Source organism: Neoarius graeffei, chromosome 21, assembly GCF_027579695.1.
Source record: "Neoarius graeffei isolate fNeoGra1 chromosome 21, fNeoGra1.pri, whole genome shotgun sequence".
Taxonomy (NCBI): Eukaryota; Metazoa; Chordata; class Actinopteri; order Siluriformes; family Ariidae; genus Neoarius; species Neoarius graeffei.
In genome coordinates, this window is record NC_083589.1 from 62,689,718 (window position 1) to 62,711,236 (window position 21,519).

Genomic DNA, 21,519 nt, shown 5'->3' on the forward strand with positions numbered 1-21,519 from the left:
TTTCTGTCAAATGAATCAGCTGAAGGATTATATTGAGATATTTTATGGGCCCACACAGGGGCAACACTTTATGCACAGTTTTTTTTTTTAAATCTCGGAGGTGCTGTGGGGAAGGATCACTCACATCTGAGACCAGACTAATGTACGTTTGTCAAAAGCAAGCAATTGGCTTTGCTCGTTAAACTCAGACTTTTACTTCCAGACTCGCGAATTGACTCAGAATCGTCTGTCTAGCGACTCAGTGCAGAGTTTACAGCTTATGACTCATAAAACTCAAGTAAATCAGAGAAATAGAAATCATGTGTATCTCTTACAGAAATAATAAATGTCTGATTTCCTTGAACTTATGTAAACTCTCATCATATTAACTTTCGATACCAAGTAAGGAATCAAACATGTTGCACATATCCCTAAGCGTTTTATTCCTCTTATGCCAAGATTTTCATTATTTCATATCATCATTCTTTTTTATCCATTTATAGTTACATTTATGAAACATTACAGGCATTTAGCAGATACTCTTATCCAGAGCGATGTACCTACAGCAGTGGGCAACAACCCAAGGAGCAGTTGGGAGTTCAGTACCTTGCTCAAGGGTACTTCAGCCATGCCTGCTGGTCCAGGGAATCAAACCGGCAACCTTTTGGTCCCAAAGCTGCTTCTGTAACCATTAGGCCATGGTGTCCCCAACTTGCATTTAATCACTTACATTAAAACAGCTATAAATAAACAGTAATTCCTTTGACATGTTACAAAGAAATCATAAAGTTCCCTAAAAACCTAAACTCCTTTGTTCTGAAGATTTCAGAAACCTTTATGTCCCGACACCGGAGACTCCTTCCATCAGTTCTTTGTACAGAAAACTTCTGCTCAGTGTTTTTACATGACATTGCATTAATGACATTTAGCAGATGCGCTTATCCAGAGCGACGTACAACATACCCAGAGCAGCCTGGGGAGTAGTTGGGGGTTAGATGCCTTGTTCGAAGGCACTTCAGCCATTCCTGCTAGTCCAGGGAATCAAACCAGCAACCTTTTGACCCCAAAGCTGCTTCTTTAACCAATAAGCCATGGCTTAAACTAGATATACGAAGCCTTCTTCATACAAGTCCCTGTGAAAGAGCTGTTATTATAGAAAGGATACAAAACTACAGTATAACGATAGAAATATAGACTCTGACACGCCCTCTAGTGGACATGGCTTTTAATACTCCAGATGTACAAAAGGTACACAGGGAACGTGATATGTGATATAGTACATGTATCTGTGCATGCTAGCACCTCTTGGACAAGACGTTAGAGTCTTTCTCCTGACTATATAATGCTTTATTCTGATGATCTGCACATCTGTCATGTTTCATTAACACCAATCCTGCGACCCTGGCTCCTCTGTAGCGCTTAATAGAAATCTTCCTGCCACAAAAGGCACTGTTTCAAAGTGCTGATGTCTCACCCAAGCCCTGCAGCAGAGATGGAAGTAAATATGTCTTCGAAGACCTATAATATCCCCTCAGGGATGGCTGCAGACTGAGGGGTTATTTGGGAAAATTCCTGGGCGTTTGTTCTCGAGTGGCTCCGCCAAAAAACTGCACGTTACGGCTAATGTTGGTGTGAAAGCCCACGATCTGCCAAGAAAAGCTTGTTTTTGTGTATGTGTGTGTGTGTGGGTCAGAAAGCCTGTGGGTATTATACCATGTGACGCTTTAAAGGCCAAAAGGCCACTGGCGCTGAGGGAAGCTTTGAATTAAAGGTAAAAACCTGCTGAATGCAGGAATTGCTTTGAAAGGAATGATCAAAAGTTGTTATTATCCCATTCAGCCGGATGTGTGATAGGAAAATGATTGCATGGCTGCATGTGAACACACACACACACACACACACACACACACACACACACACACACACACACACACAAAGTGTCAAAGCAAGTGATAAAATGTGAATAGGTGAGGAGAAAAATAACAGTGCACTCACAGCTGGTGTGTAAACAGAGGTCACGTTTATCGTACTCATGTGAGTCAGCGATGGGACCAGTGTGTGTGTGTGTGTGTGTGTAAATGGGCACACTATTTAAAGACACACTTGCAGACTGCTTGACTAGCTCAGTTCCGACAGGTCCGTATTCAGCTCTATATTAAGGACACGGGATCAGTGCATTTGTCGGAAAAACATGAGATCCCATGAGATGGACGAAGTGCCGAGCTCTACCTGGAACAATGTCCACGCCCGCCTTCGTGCATCGTATCAGCTGCAGGAAGTCCCACGCAGCCACTTCCTGTGGAGCTCAGGAACAATGGCCATTGTCGCTGGCTGATACAGAGTGACCTCAGCTCAGACCGTTGAGCCACGGCGCCCGTAAATTGTCCACCTTTAACCAGTTTGAGTGATGAAAGATTAACAACGCCGCGGCGCCGCGGCCAAAACAAAAACAACACACACAAAAAAAAAATAATGAGGCCGGTGGAGCCAAAAAAACACCACCACAAACAAAGCTATTTTCTCCCACCAGGTTTATCTGATGTTTGAAGGATTCATGTGAGTCCTGTTTCTGTTTCAAAAATATTGGCACCCTTCATAGAGATGACGAACACATTCAAGAAGAGATACACACAATATATTTAGGTGTAAAAAAATATTGCCAGCAATAAATGTACCGTAATACCAGCACTGGATATTTTAACAGCAGTGAGGCTCTTCCTGTAGCTCGGAGACGCACATAAATGATCTTGAACCACTCCAGAGCATTTCAAGAGTGATATGTGTCACGTGGACTGCTTTCTTCAATTCAGATTATAAAAATTATAATTTGGATATACGGATTGTCTGATTGGACTTCATAATCTAATACAGATAAACACACAACCCATAGTGAAGTAGTGAAGACAACAGACAAAGAACTAAATGCATCAATCACTGCTTTTTTATATTTATAGAAATGACACAACAGCGATAGGCTTTTTCTGAGCATAAACTTTTCCCCCTTTAATAATTGCGAGAGTGTCGCTTTCACTCCCGATCCAGTCCAGACTTTACACTTCTTGAATTCACCTGAGCTCGAACTCACCTGGTTCTCATTTCCTGTTCGTTCAAACACTGCGGAGGGTTTGCTTGAGATTTCCTTTAGAGTTTGACTTCTTTTTTCTTCCTCAAGATTTTTCCTCTGTTTACGCTGTTTGCTTGATTGTTTAACTTTTCTCCTTTATTCTTTAATTTTACACTTCTTCCTGTTGGTTTGTATTGTTATTAAAGATTACACACAGCTTCATTCAACTCCCCCTGAGCTCAGGATAGCAACGAGTGGCGTTCCAGGTGAACTGCCTTTATTATATTCAATATAAACTCCATATACTGTATTTATATCAGTCATAGAATAGAATATAGAATATAACATAATACAAACATACAGACTCTCCAATTCCTGATATGTGTATGGTAGCTATGTTTTTCTAGATTACAGTTTGACTTTAGCATTTATACACAAAAAACAAAAACAAGCCTCCCCCAAAAAACAAGCCATATATATATATATATATATATATATATATATATATATATATATATATATATATATATATATATATATATATATATGTGTGTGTGTGTGTGTGTGTTTAATGTATTTAATCCTTTAGTACTCCTTATAACTTATTCCTTACATACATATTATATACTTTCTTTGGCTGTTTATTAAGCTAACTCCATATAATAAAATTTAATCATCGAGCGAACACTACATAACGATGTAGCTACGTAAGATATTCTTGTGTTATTGTGTGACATTAAACTGTCTCATGACATCAAATTATTATTATTTTTGTATGTCTTTACATAAGTTATAAAAGGTCAACAATGGCATTGAAGCATTGAAAAGAAAAACCTCTAAAATAAATTAATTAGAGAAATAATTTATAGATATTTATATGTAAGTTGGCTAAAAGTTAGGTTGAGCAAATATTCATGAAAAAAAATCCAATAAAACAATAAGTAAACAATAAACAACAAAATAATATGTAAAGGCATTATTATTACTAATAGTGAAGCAATAATAATAATTAATAATAACATTAAAGGGGGGGCGGCACGGTGGTGTAGTGGTTAGCACTGTCGCCTCACAGCAAGAAGGTCCGGGTTCGAGCCCCGGGGCCGGCGAGGGCCTTTCTGTGTGGAGTTTGCATGTTCTCCCCGTGTCCGCGTGGGTTTCCTCCGGGTGCTCCGGTTTCCCCCACAGTCCAAAGACATGCAGGTTAGGTTAACTGGTGACTCTAAATTGAGCGTAGGTGTGAATGTGAGTGTGAATGGTTGTCTGTGTCTATGTGTCAGCCCTGTGATGACCTGGCGACTTGTCCAGGGTGAACCCCGCCTTTCACCCGTAGTCAGCTGGGATAGGCTCCAGCTTGCCTGCGACCCTGTAGAACAGGATAAAGCGGCTAGAGATAATGAGATGAGATGAATGAACATTAAAGGGCATGACAAAGCATTTTGCCACACAAAAATTTTCAAATTATGTGAAAACTTTATCATTATTAATTTTTAGTCAGTTTATATCACAGGTTTTCACTTTTCTTTATTGTCCAACTCTTCCACCTCATTCAAACAACTGTTCTTTTCTAACATCACATAAGAAAGATGAAGGAAGAACCTTCTTAATATTCATGTTTGTATCTTACACACACTGTGAGCGGTTGTTAAGAAATGTCTTCCAAATGTAAACGAGTAAATGTCAATATGTTTTGTTAAATGATGGCTGCCATCACTGTAGCTCATAAACTATGATTTTATTTACAGTGCAGAGTAAAAATTGAGCAAATAACTCTCTAAAATTTATCTAAATGTTCTGCTGCATGTTACAGTTTGTCTAAGAACAACAACTGTAATATGATGTTCCAGTAAGAATGGTGAGTGGCACACACACACACACACACACACACACACACACACACACACACACACACACACACACACACACACACACACACACACACAGTACTGTGCAAAAGTTTTAGGCCCCTATTTTTACTTTGTACAAACTTTGTTATAGATTTCTATTTTATGGCTTCTACATTATCGAGTCAGTACAAAAACACTTTAGAGTTCCAGTGTTTGGGGGGTTTTTTCAGCACAAAATTAAATGTTACAAAAAAAAAAGTTTGTATCTGAGCATCATATTCCATAAGAGAGCACTTTTCAGGCGAAAAAAGAAAGCATAATGAAGGCTGCTGGGTTTTGGTGTAAAATGAAGAAGTGAGTGTGACAGTCAAAGTGTCCAGAAGAACTGTGGCTGGTTCTGTAAGATGCTCAGGAAAACCTACAGATCATTTCCACATAAAACTGACCTCACTGGACCTCAGACGGAGATTTTTTTAAAGTAAAGGGTCGTCTCACACCAAATACTGACTTTATTTCATTTATTACGGCTCACTGATTACTGTTTATAGTATTTTTTTCATGTTGAAACATTTCATTTAATTATTTTTAAGCCGTTTTTGGTCGACAGCATTTCTTTACATGAGCCTCAGACTTTTCCACCATACTGTACTGTATATATATATATATGACTGTGTGTGGTGTCACATTTTGACTTCTCTATTGTTAGGCATAGAGCTGTCTTGACAGCTTGGTGCGTGTGTGTGTGTGTGTGTGTGTGTGTGTGTGTGTGTGTTCGTGTTCCTGTTAATGCAGGCTCCTGCATGAGTGTGTTTGCGTTTGCTGTCTGCAGTGATGCATTTTTCTCTTAAGTAATAAAGCTTTAAGCAGACAGATGTAAGCCGGAGACGGAACACACACGTATTAAACATTTCACACACTCGTGGATAAGAGCTGACGAGCCAGCGACTGCTTCTGCATCCTCTTTTAACTCAATCCCCGCCTTCATTCATCATTAATCACACTTTCTCCAGCGACAATAGAGAACAGAGAGCTCTGTCTGCAGTCTGCACACAGGCGTCACAATAAACCTCTCGTATCTGAGCGTGAGACGTGTGAGGAGCGGACACACAGCCATGTGGGAATTATCACGTCAAACTAGATCAGATATGACACAACACAAACGGTTAGGTGTGCAAGTGGTAACATTTCCTTCACTGACATGAAGTCAACGAATTAGCAAGATGAGTCTGAGACGTATTTATTTAGGAACGTTTTAGTTAATTGTCTCACACACAATAATCTCAGAACTGTGCATTCAAGTCCACTGAAGATTAAATTAAATCTTAAATTAATTATTTACAAGTCAGTGTCATAAAACTGCCAGCAATTTTCATATTTACATGAATATATTTAATTTACAGATTCATCCTCACATCCTCATGCCAGTCCGAGTAGATCAGGGTCGAAGAGCACGGTGAAACTAAAAACTTATTGGAGAGGAATTATTGGAAAAAAGATGAATGAACAAATCATTTATTATGAAACTAGTACATCAATTGCAGAATTATACATAAATGACATGTAAATTAATGAAATTACATTAGAATTAGAAATGGCGTGATGGTGCCATGCTTTCTTTTTCAATCCTGATACGGGTACTAAAACCTCACACCCTGAACGATACCAAGGCAACACAGATTTATAATTATATTTTAAAATGAAGCACTTTAAAAAAATACAGCAGTTTTCACAAACAAATCCCTTATATTACAAATAATACTATACACGCAAAAGTATATATATTTTTAGATGTATATTCTATTTTATATATAAAACTTTCCAAACATTTCCAAAATAAATCTTCTCCAAACCCATTTCTAATTTTTTTTCTCCATTTGATTCAGGATCTGATCAAATCCCTAATAAGAATATGACAAGATTGAGTTAGGTTTTAAACCACTTCAAAAAAAAAAAAAAAAAATCAGTTTGGCATCACATGGTACTTCCTGCTTCCTTCCTGTGTGTAGTATTTTTGGTTTGCATACTTCCTCCATGTTCATGTTACTGACATTGATGAACACAGCAACAACAACAACCAAAAAAAAAAAAGCTGTGAAGGATGCCATGTTCTTATTCAGTGCATGTGGTACACTGTATTAGTGTGAACTGGTGTACTGATGAATGCATTAATATATAATGTAATTATTTATATACAGTGGTGCTTGAAAGTTTGTGAACCCTTTAGAATTTTCTATATTTCTGCATAAATATGACCTAAAACATCATCAGATTTTCACACAAGTCCTAAAAGTAGATAAAGAGAACCCAGTTAAACAAATGAGACAAAAATATTATACTTGGTCATTTATTTATTGAGGAAAATGATCCAATATTACATATCTGTGAGTGGCAAAAGTATGTGAACCTCTAGGATTAGCAGTTAATTTGAAGGTGAAATTAGAGTCAGGTGTTTTCAATCAATGGGATGACAATCAGGTGTGAGTGGGCACCCTGTTTTATTTAAAGAACAGGGATCTATCAAAGTCTGATCTTCACAACACATGTTTGTGGAAGTGTATCATGGCACGAACAAAGGAGATTTCTGAGGACCTCAGAAAACGTGTTGTTGATGCTCATCAGGCTGGAAAAGGTTACAAAACCATCTCTAAAGAGTTTGGACTCCACCAATCCACAGTCAGACAGATTGTGTACAAATGGAGGAAATTCAAGACCATTGTTACCCTCCCCAGGAGTGGTCGACCAACAAAGATCACTCCAAGAGCAAGGCGTGCGATAGTCGGTGAGGTCACAAAGGACCCCAGGGTAACTTCTAAGCAACTGAAGGCCTCTCTAACATTGGCTAATGTTAATGTTCATGAGTCCACCATCAGGAGAACACTGAACAACAATGGTGTGCATGGCAGGGTTGCAAGGAGAAAGCCACTGCTCTCCAAAAAGAACATTGCTGCTCATCTGCAGTTTGCTAAAGATCACGTGGACAAGCCAGAAGGCTACTGGAAAAATGTTTTGTGGACGGATGAGACCAAAATAGAACTTTTGGGTTTAAATGAGAAGCGTTATGTTTGGAGAAAGGAAAACACTGCATTCCAGCATAAGAACCTTATCCCATCTGTGAAACATGGTGGTGGTAGTATCATGGTTTGGGCCTGTTTTGCTGCATCTGGGCCAGGACAGCTTGCCATCATCGATGGAACAATGAATTCTGAATTATACCAGCGAATTCTAAAGGAAGATGTCAGGACATCTGCCCATGAACTGAATCTCAAGAGAAGGTGGGTCATGCAGCAAGACAACCACCCTAAGCACACAAGTCGTTCTACCAAAGAATGGTTAAAGAAGAATAAAGTGAATGTTTTGGAATGGCCAAGTCAAAGTCCTGACCTTAATCCAATGGAAATGTTGTGGAAGGACCTGAAGCGAGCAGTTCATGTGAGGAAACCCACCACCATCCCACAGTTGAAGCTGTTCTGTACGGAGGAACGGGCTAAAATTCCTCCAAGCCGGTGTGCAGGACTGATCAACAGTTACCGCAAACATTTAGTTGCAGTTATTGCTGCACAAGGGGGTCACACCAGATACTGAAAGCAAAGGTTCACATACTTTTGCCACTCACAGATATGTAATTGTAGCAGTCCATGTAGGTGGGTGGAGCACAGAAGGACGGCAGGACAGAACTGTTTTAACAAAACTCTCTTTTATTTGCACTTTTCAGTTGCAAACACACACACAGACACACGCACACACATCAGCCGTCTGGTTGTGGAGAGAGTCCCTCTGCTCTCACTCTCTCTCCTTAAGAAGGGCGCGGTCACTGGGAAGACACACAAACACATCAATTAACAACAGGTGTAGTGATTCTGCCACTTAACTTCCCCGACTCCGCCCTCCTGTCACAGACCAATGCTAGACCACGCCCCCGCTGCCACATACCCCCACCGCCCGACTCAGGCCGGGCAGCCCTCCGGCCCGCAGCCGACTCCCCCCCCCCGACGGGAGAGGAAGTCCGCCACGACCATCTGCACCCCCGGCCTGTGGACCACCTTGAAGTTAAAGGGTTGGAGTACCAGATACCAACGGGTGATCCGCGCATTGGCATCCTTCATGCGGTGGAGCCACTGGAGGGGCGCGTGGTCCAAACAGAGGGTGAAAGGGTGTCCCAGCAGGTAGTACCGGAGGGCGAGGACCGCCCACTTGATCGCCAGGCACTCCTTCTCGATGGTACTGTAGCGCCCCTCACGCACCGACAGCTTGCGACTAATGTACAAGACGGGGCAATCCTCCCCCTCCACCTGCTGGGACAAAACGGCCCCCAGCCCTCTGTCCGACGCATCCGTCTGCAACATAAAGGGGAGAGAAAAGTCAGGGGAGTGTAAAAGTGGCCCTCCACACAGTGCAGCCTTAATCTTAGAAAAAGCCCGCTGGCATTGCTCCGTCCACTGGACCGGATCTGGTGCCCCCTTTTTAGTCAGATCAGTCAGCGGGCTGGTGACGTCCGAATAATTAGGTATAAACCTACGATAATAGCCAGCCAGCCCCAGGAACTGTCTCACCCCCTTTTTGGTCTTGGGCCTCGGGCAGGCCGCAATCGCTGCAGTCTTGTTAATTTGGGGACGCACCTGCCCGTTGCCCAAGTGGAAGCCCAGATACTGTACTTCCACCTGCCCAATCGCACACTTCTTCGGGTTGGCCGTGAGACCCGCCCGCCTCAGAGACCTAAGGACGGCCCTCAGGTGTTGTAGGTGCCGCGGCCAGTCATTGCTATAAATAATGATATTGTCTAAGTATGCGGCCGCATAGGTGGCGTGGGGGCGGAGGACCCTGTCCATCATCCGCTGAAATGTAGCAGGCACCCCAAACAGCCCAAAAGGAAGTGTGATGAATTGGTGTAAGCCGAACGGTGTGGAAAAGGCCGTTTTTTCACGGAATAATGGAGTCAAGGGGATCTGCCAATAACCCTTTGTTAAATCCAGTGTCGAGTAAAAATGAGCCGTGCCTAGCCAATCGAGCAACTCATCAATACGAGGCATTGGGTACGCATCGAATTTAGACACCGCGTTGACTTTTCTATAGTCCACACAGAACCGGACCGACCCGTCGGCCTTGGGTACCAAGACCACCGGGCTGCTCCAGTCACTGTGGGACTCCTCGACAATGCCCATTTCGAGCATGGCCTCGAGTTCTTCCCGAACCACCTTTTTCTTGTGTTCGGGTAACCTGTAAGGGCGGCTACGCACTACCACCCCCGGGGGCGTCTCAATGTGGTGCTCTATGAGGTTAGTGTGGCCAGGCAGGGGTGAGAACACGTCCGAAAACTTGGTCTGCAACTGGGCAACCTCCGCGAGTTGGGTCGGGGAGAGATGGTCTCCACAGGGGACCGGAGAGGGACGTGATGCTAATGTTCCTTTTTGAACCTCCGGCCCCAGCTCCGCCTTCTCTGGAACCACCGACACCAACGCCACGGGGACCTCCTCATTCCAGAGTTTGAGTAGGTTAAGGTGGTAAATCTGTAGCGCCCCACCCCTGTCCGTTCGCTTCACCTCATAGTCGACGTCCCCGACTCGCCGTGTGACCTCAAAGGGTCCTTGCCACTTGGCGACTAATTTAGAGCTCGATGTGGGCAACAGTACGAGTACTTTCTCTCCTGGTGCAAACTCTCTAAGGCGCGTGCCCTTGTCGTACAGGTGGGTTTGCCGTTCTTGGGCCTGCTGCAAATTCTCCTGGGTTAGTTGTGTGAGTGTGTGGAGTTTTGCACGCAGGTCAATAATGTATTGAATTTCATTTTTGCTTGGTGAAGGTCCCTCCTCCCAGTTTTCTCGCAGCACGTCTAAAATGCTGTGCGGCTTACGCCCATATAATAATTCAAACGGGGAGAACCCCATGGAGGCTTGGGGGACCTCTCGCACTGCAAAGAGCAAGGGTTCGAGCCATTTATCCCAGTTACGCGCATCCTCACTTACAAATTTCTTAATTATGTTTTTAAGGGTGCGATTAAACCGTTCCACTAAGCTGTCTGTTTGTGGGTGATACACGCTGGTGCGGATCGGCTTAATACCTAATAACCCATACAGTTCATTCAGTGTTCGTGACATAAACGAGGTGCCTTGATCAGTCAGAATCTCTTTTGGGATTCCAACTCGGGAGATGACGCGGAAGAGCGCCTCCGCAATACTGCATGCTGAGATATTGCGAAGAGGCACTGCTTCCGGGTATCGCGTTACATAGTCCACCAGAACTAATATAAAGCGGTACCCTCGTGTTGACCGATCTAATGGCCCGACGAGATCCATCCCAATTCTTTCGAACGGAGTCTCGATTAATGGTAGAGGGCGCAAAGGCGCTTTTGGAATGGCCGCTGGATTTACTAACTGGCATTTGCGGCATGCCGTACACCACCTATGGACATCGCCGCGAATCCCCAGCCAATAGAATCGGGCCATTATTCGGGCTAGTGTTTTATCCTGCCCTAAGTGTCCAGCCATGGGATTAAAGTGAGCCGCCTGGAATACCAATTCCCGGCGGCTCTTCGGAATTAAAAGCTGTGTGACTCGCTCTTTAGTTTGAGTGTCCTGCGTCACTCGGTATAATCTATCCTTCATAATCACGAAGTAGGGGAAGGACGGGGTGGCGCTCGGCTGGAGCGTTTGACCATCGATTACTCTCACTTGGTCAAAAGAATGCCGCAGAGTCTCATCTCGCAATTGCTCTAATGGGAAATCTGCGAGGGATTCCCCAATAGAGAGAGGAGGAGCCGGCGGCTCCTCACTCTGGCGCGGAGATGACGTAGACGGCTCTGTGACAGCTGCTCCCGCCAAAGCGACACTGGGACCTCCCCCTGTCAAATGGCAGGACCCACTCTTGAGTAAGTGTGTCATTAAACCCCGAAATCCCGGCCAATCAATCCCCAAAAATAAGAGTGGGTAAGGCGAGGATTAACCGCCGCCTTCACTATAAATTTTTCCCCTCTGAAAATAATGTGGACCGACACTAAAGGGTAGTTGTGAACATCCCCATGCACACACAACACCTTTACCAATTGTGCTCCCCCCAATGCCTCGTCTTGCACCAGGTTTTGGTGGATTGAGGTCTGATTACAGCCAGAATCCACCAACACCTGATATGTATCCCCTTGGATACTCACCGGTATGCAATACGCTCCGGCCTGATCGAGGGCGGCTCCTGGCGCGTTGGGGATCCGAACCACCGCGCCCACCTCCATTATCGAGCACTGCTGTTGGAGGTGGCCCGGTTCCCTGCAGCGCCAGCAAACCGGCCTGGGCTTCCTCTCTGCACTAGTGCTCTGGGGCTCACTCACCTGAGGGGGGGGAGAGACAGACACAGAAGGGAGACATGGAAGGGCACCGCGGGTGCGGCGGGCCGGCTGAGGTTGCGCCGGCCCCCGTCTCCGGGGTGGGGGAATGGGGCGAGGAGAAGACACAGGAGGAGGGGAGAGAGAGAGAGAGAGGAGAGAAGAGAAGAGGTCGTCTGCTGTCCTGCCGTCGGGACAGCCGCCAGATGATCCACCGCCAGCTTGATTGCCTGATCCAGCGACGCCAGGCGGTGGCACTGGACCCACTCTGCGGTTCCCACTGGTAGACGTGCTACGAACTGTTCCAGTACCACCTGGTTGATGAGTCCCTTGGCGTCGCAGCTGTCGGCCCTCAACCACTGCCAGCAGGCGTCCCGGAGTTGCTGGCCAAACGCGAATGGCTGGCCGACTTCCTCCAAGCGCAGAGCACGGAAACGCTGATGTTGTTGCTCCGGGGTGCATCCCACCCGCTGGAGGATGACCCAGCGAAGGTCCACGTAGGCCAGCCGGCAGTCGGCAGGGAGCTGTAGCGCGGCCAGCTGCGCCTCTCCCGTTAGCAGGGGGAGGAGGCGCACCGCGCGCTGTTCCACCGGCCACCCCGAGGTCTCTGCTACCTGCTCAAAGAGCATGAAGAATGCCTCGGGGTTGTCCTGTGGGCCCATCTTCGTGAGGGTGAGGGGGGAAGGGCCCGCGGCAGTGGAAATGGTGGACCCCGCCGACGCGAGGAGGTGCCGGAACGCCCGACGATCTTCCTGTTGTGCCAGCACCAGGGCCTCGAACCGTTGTTCTTGCTCCTTTAAGAGGGCAAGCAGCGCCTGGTGCTGGCTCTGTTGGGCCGTGGCGAGGGCATGGATCAGGTCGGCGAAGGTGGAGGACTCCATGGTGCTGTTGTCTTCTGTGCTCGAGTCCCGGGTTTCAGCACCACTGTAGCAGTCCATGTAGGTGGGTGGAGCACAGAAGGACGGCATGACAGAACTGTTTTAACAAAACTCTCTTTTATTTGCACTTTTCAGTTGCAAACACACACTCAGACACACGCACACACATCAGCCGTCTGATTGTGGAGAGAGTCCCTCTGCTCTCACTCTCTCTCCTTAAGAAGGGTGCGGTCACTGGGAAGACACACAAACACATCAATTAACAACAGGTGTAGTGATTCTGCCACTTAACTTCCCCGACTCTGCCCTCCTGTCACAGACCGATGCTAGACCACGCCCCCGCTGCCACAGTAATATTGGATCATTTTCCTCAATAAATAAATGAACAAGTATAATATTTTGTCTCATTTGTTTAACTGGATTCTCTTTATCTACTTTTAGGACTTGTGTGAAAATCTGATGATGTTTTAGGTCATATTTATGCAGAAATATAGAAAATTCTAAAGGGTTCACAAACTTTCAAGCACCACTGTATGCTGTTTGTGGTGCATTGTACTATATCAGAAAAAGTTGGGCCGGTGTAGAAAATGCAAATTAAAAAAGAGAGCAGTGATTCCTAAGTGTACTTTGACTTGTATTTCATTGCAGACAAAATAAACCCAATGATATTTCATGTTTTGTTGGTCAACTTCATTTCATTTGTTAATATCCATCCATTTCTGCATTTCAGTCCTGCAACACATTCCAAAAAAAGTTGGAATAATAATTAGATAATAATTAAATAATGATGTGATTTGAAACAGGTGACTGTAATCATGATTTGGTCCAAAATCAGTCTCCAGGAAAGGCCGAGTGTTTGAGGAGTAAAGACGGGCTGAGGATCTCCAGTTTGCCAACAAATGCGTGAGAAAATTATTTAAATGTTTAAAAACAATGTTCCTCAGAGAACGATAAGAAGGGATTTGGATATTTCACCCTCTACGGTGCAGAATATCATTAAACAATTCAAGGAATCTGGAGGAATTTCGGTGTGTAAAGGGCTCAAGCCTAATCTGAACCCCCTGTGATCTCTGATCCCTCGGACGGCATCAAGAACCATCATTCATCTACAGCTGATAGAACCACATGGGCTCAGGATTACTTTGGCAAACCTTTATCAAGCTACAATATGGAGTTACATCCACAAACACCAGTCAAAACTTTACTGTGTAAAAAGGAAGCCTTATGTTAACTGTGTCCAGAAGCGCCGTCGACTTCTCTGGGCTCGGAGGCGTCTGGGATGGACCATCACACAGTGGGAACGGGTATTGTGGGTCAGATGAATCAGTATCCAGGACTGTCTTTAGAAATGGACACTGTGTGCTCTGAAGATGAAAAGGGCCATCCAGACTGCTACAGGAACAAGTCCAAAAGCCAGGGTGTGTCATGGTATGGGGTTGGGTCAGTGCCCTTGGCTGTCTGCAAGACGACGTCTTTTCCAGGGAGATTTCAACAAGACAATGCAAAACCACATTCTGCTCACATTACAAAGGCATGGCTGTGGAAGAAGAGGGCGTGTCCCCTCTGTCCCTAATAGAGAATGTGTGGAGAATTTAGAAATGAAAAATATGACAGTGACAACCCTGAAGTGATCCACACCTTAAGACCTGTTTACAGGAAGAACGGACGAAAATAACACCTGAGACACTTCATCACTTGGAGTCTTCAGTCCATAAACAGCTTTTAAGTGCTGGAAGAAGGAATGGGAACATTATAAACATTATAAAGTAAGAAATGATTTACTGTTCCAACTTTTTTTTTATGTGCTGCAAGAATCGGAAATGAAATGGCTTTTAAAAAAATAAAAGTCATGAGGTAAAACACCAAATAATCTGCTGTTGTATTGTTTTGAATCTTGTGATGTGATGTGATGTGAGGAGAGGTGATGTGATGTGATGTGAGGAGAGGTGATGTGATGTGAGGAGAGGTGATGTGATGTGATGTGAGGAGAGTTGATGTGAGGAGAGGTGATGTGATGTGATGAGAGGTGATGTGATGTGAGGAGAGGTGATGTGATGTGAGGAGAGGTTATGTGATGTGATGAAAGTGATGAGAGGAGAGGTGATGTGATGTGATGTGAGGAGAGGTGATGTGATGTGAAGAGAGGTGGTGTGATGTGATGAGAGGACAGGGGATGTGAGGACAGGTGATGTGAGGAGAGGTGATGTGATGTGAGGAGAGGTGATGTGATGTGAGGAGAGGTGATGTGAGGAGAGGTGAAAAATGTGATGTGATGAGAGGTGTTGTGAGGTGATGTAATGTGAGGTGATGTGATGTGAGGAGAGGTGATGTGAGGAGAGGTGATGTGAGGTGATGTGATATAATGTGATGTGAGGTGATGAGAGGTGATGTGATGCGAGGTGATGTGATGTGAGATGATGTGATGTGATGTAAGGTGATGCGATGTGAGGTGATGAGATGCGAGGTGATGTGAAGTGATGTGATGTAATGTGAGGTGATGTAAGTTGATTTGATGTAATGTGAGGTGATGTAATGTGATGTGATTTGATGTGATGTGATGTAATGTGAGGTGATGTGAGGTGATGTAATGTGAGGCGATGTGATGTAATATGATGTGATGTCATGTGATGTAATGTGAGGTGATGTGAGGTGATGTGATGTAATGTGATGTGAGGTGATGTGATGTAATGGAATGTGATGTGATGTGATGTGAGGTGATGTGATGCAATGTGATGTGATGTGAGGTGATGTAATGTGATGTGATGTAATGTGAGTTGATGTGATGTAAAGTGAGGTGATGTGATGCATTGTAATGTGAGGTGATGTGACGTGAGGAGAGGTGATGTGAGGTGATGTGATGTGAGAAGAGTTGATGTGAGGAGAGGTGATTTGATGTGAGGAGAGGTGATGTGATGTGATGAGAGGTGATGTGATGTGAGGAGAGGTGATGTGATGTGAGTAGAGGTGATGTGATGTGATGTGAGGAGAGGTCATGTGAAGAGAGGTGGTGTGATGTGTTGAGAGGACAGGTGATGTGAGGACAGGTGATGTGAGGAGAGGTGATGTGAAGAGAGGTGATGTGATGTGAGGAGAGGTGATGTGATGTGAGGAGAGGTGATGTGAAGAGAGGTGATGTGATGTGATGATAGGTGATGTGAGGTGATGTGAGGAGAGGTGATGTGATCTGATGTGAGGAGAGGTGATGTGATCTGATGTGAGGAGAGGTGATGTGATGAGATGTGATGTGTGGAGAGGTGATGTGAGGAGAGGTGAAGTGATGTGAGGACAGGTGATGTGATGTGAGGAAAGTTGATGTGATGAGATGTGATGTGATCTGATGTGAGGGGGAGGTGATGTGATCTGATGTGAGGATAGGTGATGTGATGTGAGGAGAGGTGATGTGATCTGATGTGAGGATAGGTGATGTAATGTGATGATAGGTGATGTGAGGAGAGGTGATGTGATGTGAGGAGAGGTGATGAAAGGTGATGTGAAGAGAGGTGATGTGATGTGAGGAGAGGTGATGTGAAGAGAGGTGATGTGATGTGATGATAGGTGATGTGAGGTGATGTGAGGAGAGGTGATGTGATCTGATGTGAGGAGAGGTGATGTGATCTGATGTGAGGAGAGGTGATGTGATGAGATGTGATGTGTGGAGAGGTGATGTGAGGAGAGGTGAAGTGATGTGAGGACAGGTGATGTGATGTGAGGAGAGTTGATGTGATGTGAGATGTGATGTGATCTGATGTGAGGGGGAGGTGATGTGATCTGATGTGAGGATAGGTGATGTGATGTGAGGAGAGGTGATGTGATCTGATGTGAGGATAGGTGATGTAATGTGATGATAGGTGATGTGAGGAGAGGTGATGTGATGTGAGGAGAGGTGATGAGAGGTGATGTGAAGAGAGGTGATGTGAGGAGATGTGAGGAGAGGTGAAGTGATGTGAGGACAGGTGATGTGATGAGAGTTGATGTGATGTGAGGAGATGTGATGTGATCTGATATGAGGGGGAGGTGATGTGATCTGATGTGAGGATAGGTGATGTGATGATATGTGATGTAGTAATGTGATGTGAGGAGAGGTGATGTGATGTGAGGAGAGGTGATGTGATGTGAGGAGAGGTGATGTGATCTGATGTGAGGATAGGTGATGTAATGTGATGATAGGTGATGTGAGGAGAGGTGATGTGATGTGAGGAGAGGTGATGAGAGGTGATGTGAAGAGAGGTGATGTGAGGAGATGTGAGGAGAGGTGAAGTGATGTGAGGACAGGTGATGTGATGAGAGTTGATGTGATGTGAGGAGATGTGATGTGATCTGATATGAGGGGGAGGTGATGTGATCTGATGTGAGGATAGGTGATGATATGTGATGATATGTGATGTAGTAATGTGATGTGAGGAGAGGTGATGTGATGTGAGGAGAGGTGATGTGATGTGGTTTGAGGAGAGGTGATGTGAGGAGAGGTGATGTGATGAGAGATGATGTGATGTGAGGAGAGGTGATGTGATGAGAGGTGATGTGATTTGAGAAGAGATGATGTGAATTGAGGATAGGTGATGTGATGTGAGGGGAGGTGATGTGAGGAGAAGTGATGTGATGTGATGTGAGAAGAGGTGAGGTGATGTGAGGAGAGGTGATGTGATGTGATGAGAGGTGATGTGAATTTGAGAAGAGGTGATGTGAAGTGAGGAGAGGTGATGTGATGGGAGGTGATGTGATGTGAGAAGAGGTGAGGTGATGTGAGGAGAGGTGATGTGATGTGAGGGGAGGTGATGTGATGTGAGAAGAGGTGAGGTGATGTGAGGAGAGGTGATGTGATGTGATGACAGGTGATGTGAGGTGATGTGATGTAATGTGATGTGAGGTGATGAGAGGTGATATGATGTGATATGATGTGATGTGAGGTGATGAGATGCGAGGTGATGTGATGCAATATAATGTGAGGTGATGTGAAGTAATGTGATGTGAGGTGATGTGATGTAAGTTGATGTAATGCAATGTAATATGAGGTGATGTGATGTGATTTGATGTGATGTAATGTGAGGCAATGTAATGTGAGGTGATGTGATGTAATGTGATGTGATGTGATGATGTGATGTGATGTAATGTGAGGTGATGTAATGTGATGAGGTGATGTGATGTAATGTGAGGTGATGTAATGTGATGATGTGATGTGATGTAATGTGAGGTGATGTAATGTGAGGTGATGTAATGTGATGATGTGATGTGATGTAATGTGAGGTGATGTAATGTGATGAGGTGATGTGATGTAATGTGAGGTGATGTGATGTGAGGAGAGGTGATGTGGTGTGATGTGAGGTGATGTAATGTGAGGTGAGGTGATGTAATGTAATGTGAGGTGGTGTGATGTGAGGAGAGGTGATGTGGTGTGATGTGAGGTGATGTGATGTGATGTGAGGAGAGGTGATGTGATGTGATGTAGTGGGATCCTATTGTACCATACTACAGTATTTTGACACTGTTCTGCAGTAGCACCGATTAACCTCTAGAGGGCGAATCTGTCCGTTATGTTCATCTTCACTGTCTGAAGCTGTTAAAGGAGCACATGATATTTGAGTAGATGCTTCTAGCACACACACACACACACACACACACACACACACACACACACACACACACAGTGCATTTTGTGATTAAACACATCACGTGTCAGATTGTACATATGCATGAATTTATGTAAGAGGCTCAGTCTGGCACCTGGATGGTGTGTGGCGCGGTGAACGATGGGTAAAGTGAGCGAGCTGTTCGGCTCATTGACAACCTTTCAGCTGTCCCTGTGAAGAGCGGAGATGAGAAACATGTGGCCCAGTCACTTGACTCGTATTTCTTTAACAGACTCATGAGGGGGGAAATAAATCTACATGGAGCCTGTGTATGGTGTCTTTGTGCTGTTGTTGTTGTTGTTTCACATCATTGTTTTAAAGACGTGGTGATGTTGTGTGACCCTGCATGAGGGACAGCGTTAAATAACATGCTTTTTTGTGTGAGGAAAGGAAGCTGCGATAAATCCTCGTTAAGAGGACAATACAGCAGAAAAATGAGCAGATTGCTGCTTGTTCATAGAAAACACTCAGAAAGAAGAAGATTTTATTTGTCACATGTACATGAAATTATTTTCTTTGCAGATCCCAGCTTGTTGGGAAACTCAGGTCAGAGCCCAGGGTCAGTCATGATCCCGGATCAGCCCCTGGAGCAAAGTGGGTTCAGGGCCTTACTCAAGGGCCCAACAGTTGCATCTTAGCAGTGCTGAGGCTTAAACTAAAGGTATCAGATCATCCTTTTTTCCGTTTATCTTTTAGACCTTTAGCATGTCCAATTTCACCAGTAAGTGATTATAAATGATGCACATAAGATACAGAACGTCTCTAAAAGCAGATTAAATTTTTACCATCATGCCACCAATCCAACAATGAGCCAAGATACTGTACACTCAGGTACCTTTATTTTTCAGAGTGTTTCTAAAAACTTTATGGCATTTCAACTGTAGACTGATTTTTACTTCGATCATCGCTGTAGATTTATTGGTTTGCAACGCCACAGTCTCACTGGTCTCGTTAATGCCAACACACCCATTGATTTGTTTATTTATTTGCTTATTTACTTCTTGATTGATTGATTGATTGATTGTGTTTAACAAAATAAAGCTTTGATTGTGATTCAACTCAAATTGTTCCAGCTTTATTCTGTTCTCACCTGGGGACATTAAATGCTGTCAGATGAATGATGACCTTCTTGTTGATTGATTATGGTTTAAAAAAAGACAAGAGTATGAAGATTAAAATAGTATGGTGAAATATATAATATAATATAATATAATATAATATAATATAATATAATATAATATAATATAATATAATATAATATAATAAATAATTGTGGCGGCACGGTGGTGTAGTGGTTAGCGCTGTCGCCTCACAGCAAGAAGGTCCTGGGTTCGAGCCCCGGGGCCGGCGAGGGCCTTTCTGTGTGGAGTTTGCATGTTCTCCCTGTGTCCGCGTGGGTTTCCTCCGGGTGCTCCGGTTTCTCCCACAGTCCAAAGACATGCAGGTTAGGTTAACTGGTGACTCTAAATTGAGCGTAGGTGTGAATGTGAGTGTGAATGGTTGTCTGTGTCTATGTGTCAGCCCTGTGATGACCTGGCGACTTGTCCAGGGTGAACCCCGCCTTTCGCCTGTAGTCAGCTGGGATAGGATCCAGCTCGCCTGCGACCCTGTAGAAGGATAAAGCGGCTAGAGATGAGTTGTATCAGGATGAGATGAAATCGAGGCCCTTTATTAAATGAAGCACGCTTGTTGTCTGCAGATGGTCAGAGATTGGGGGAATACAGCCGATATTTTTGTGATTCGAGGCCTGCTGGTGTTTGTGCACAGAATAAACAGGACACGACATGAGACTTTAAATTACTGATTCAGTTACAACATACCGAGCTAAATAATCTCACACACACACACACACACACTCTGTCACTACAACACACACACACACACCCCAAGCACGCGGACGGACTGACGGGAAAGTGTGATCTGACGCTCACGCGCTCTTTTACACCGCGGCACCGAGGCGAGCGCGCGCGTACGGTTGCTTGCACCTGCGCGGACAGGTACACACACACACACACACACTGTCACTACACACACACACACACACACACACACACACTGTCACTACACACACACACACACACACACACACACCATGCACTCACTACACACACACACACACACACACACACACACTGTCACTACACACACACACACACACCATGCACTCACTACACACACACACACACACACACACACACACACACTGTCACTACACACACACCATGCACTGTCACCACACACACACACACACACACACACACACACACACCATGCACTGTCACTACACACACACACACACACACACACACACGCCATGCACTTGTCTTCTCCTTGAATTTCACTTGGAGTAAAAAAAGAACAGAGCAAGTGAGATGGATGAAAGAGCGCGCGACGGCGGTCCTGTTACTGACAGAGAGAGAGAGAGAGAGAGAGAGAGGAGCGTAACCTGTGCTCTCTCTCATTGTATCTCCTATCTATCTATCTATCTATCTATCTATCTATCTATCTATCTATCTATCTATCCCCCTGCACGCGGAAGATCTCTCTCTCTCTCTCTCTCTCTCTCTCTCCTGTGCACTGTGAAGTTTTGGAAAAGAAATCCAACTCCGCTCCGGATGAGTCTCGGTGTGTTTTGGTCGTGCAGCAGTTGTTCCGAGTTGTTTCCGGTGATGTGTTGAGCTTCTCTCCATCTGCTGCCTCTCCGTTTTATTACCGCAGGTAACCGGGACTCGACTCCGCGCGCGCCACAACACCAGTCACAGCCCCCCCGAGTCCTTCCCTTCGCCCGGTGTAATTTACTGTCGTGTGTGTGTGTGTGTGT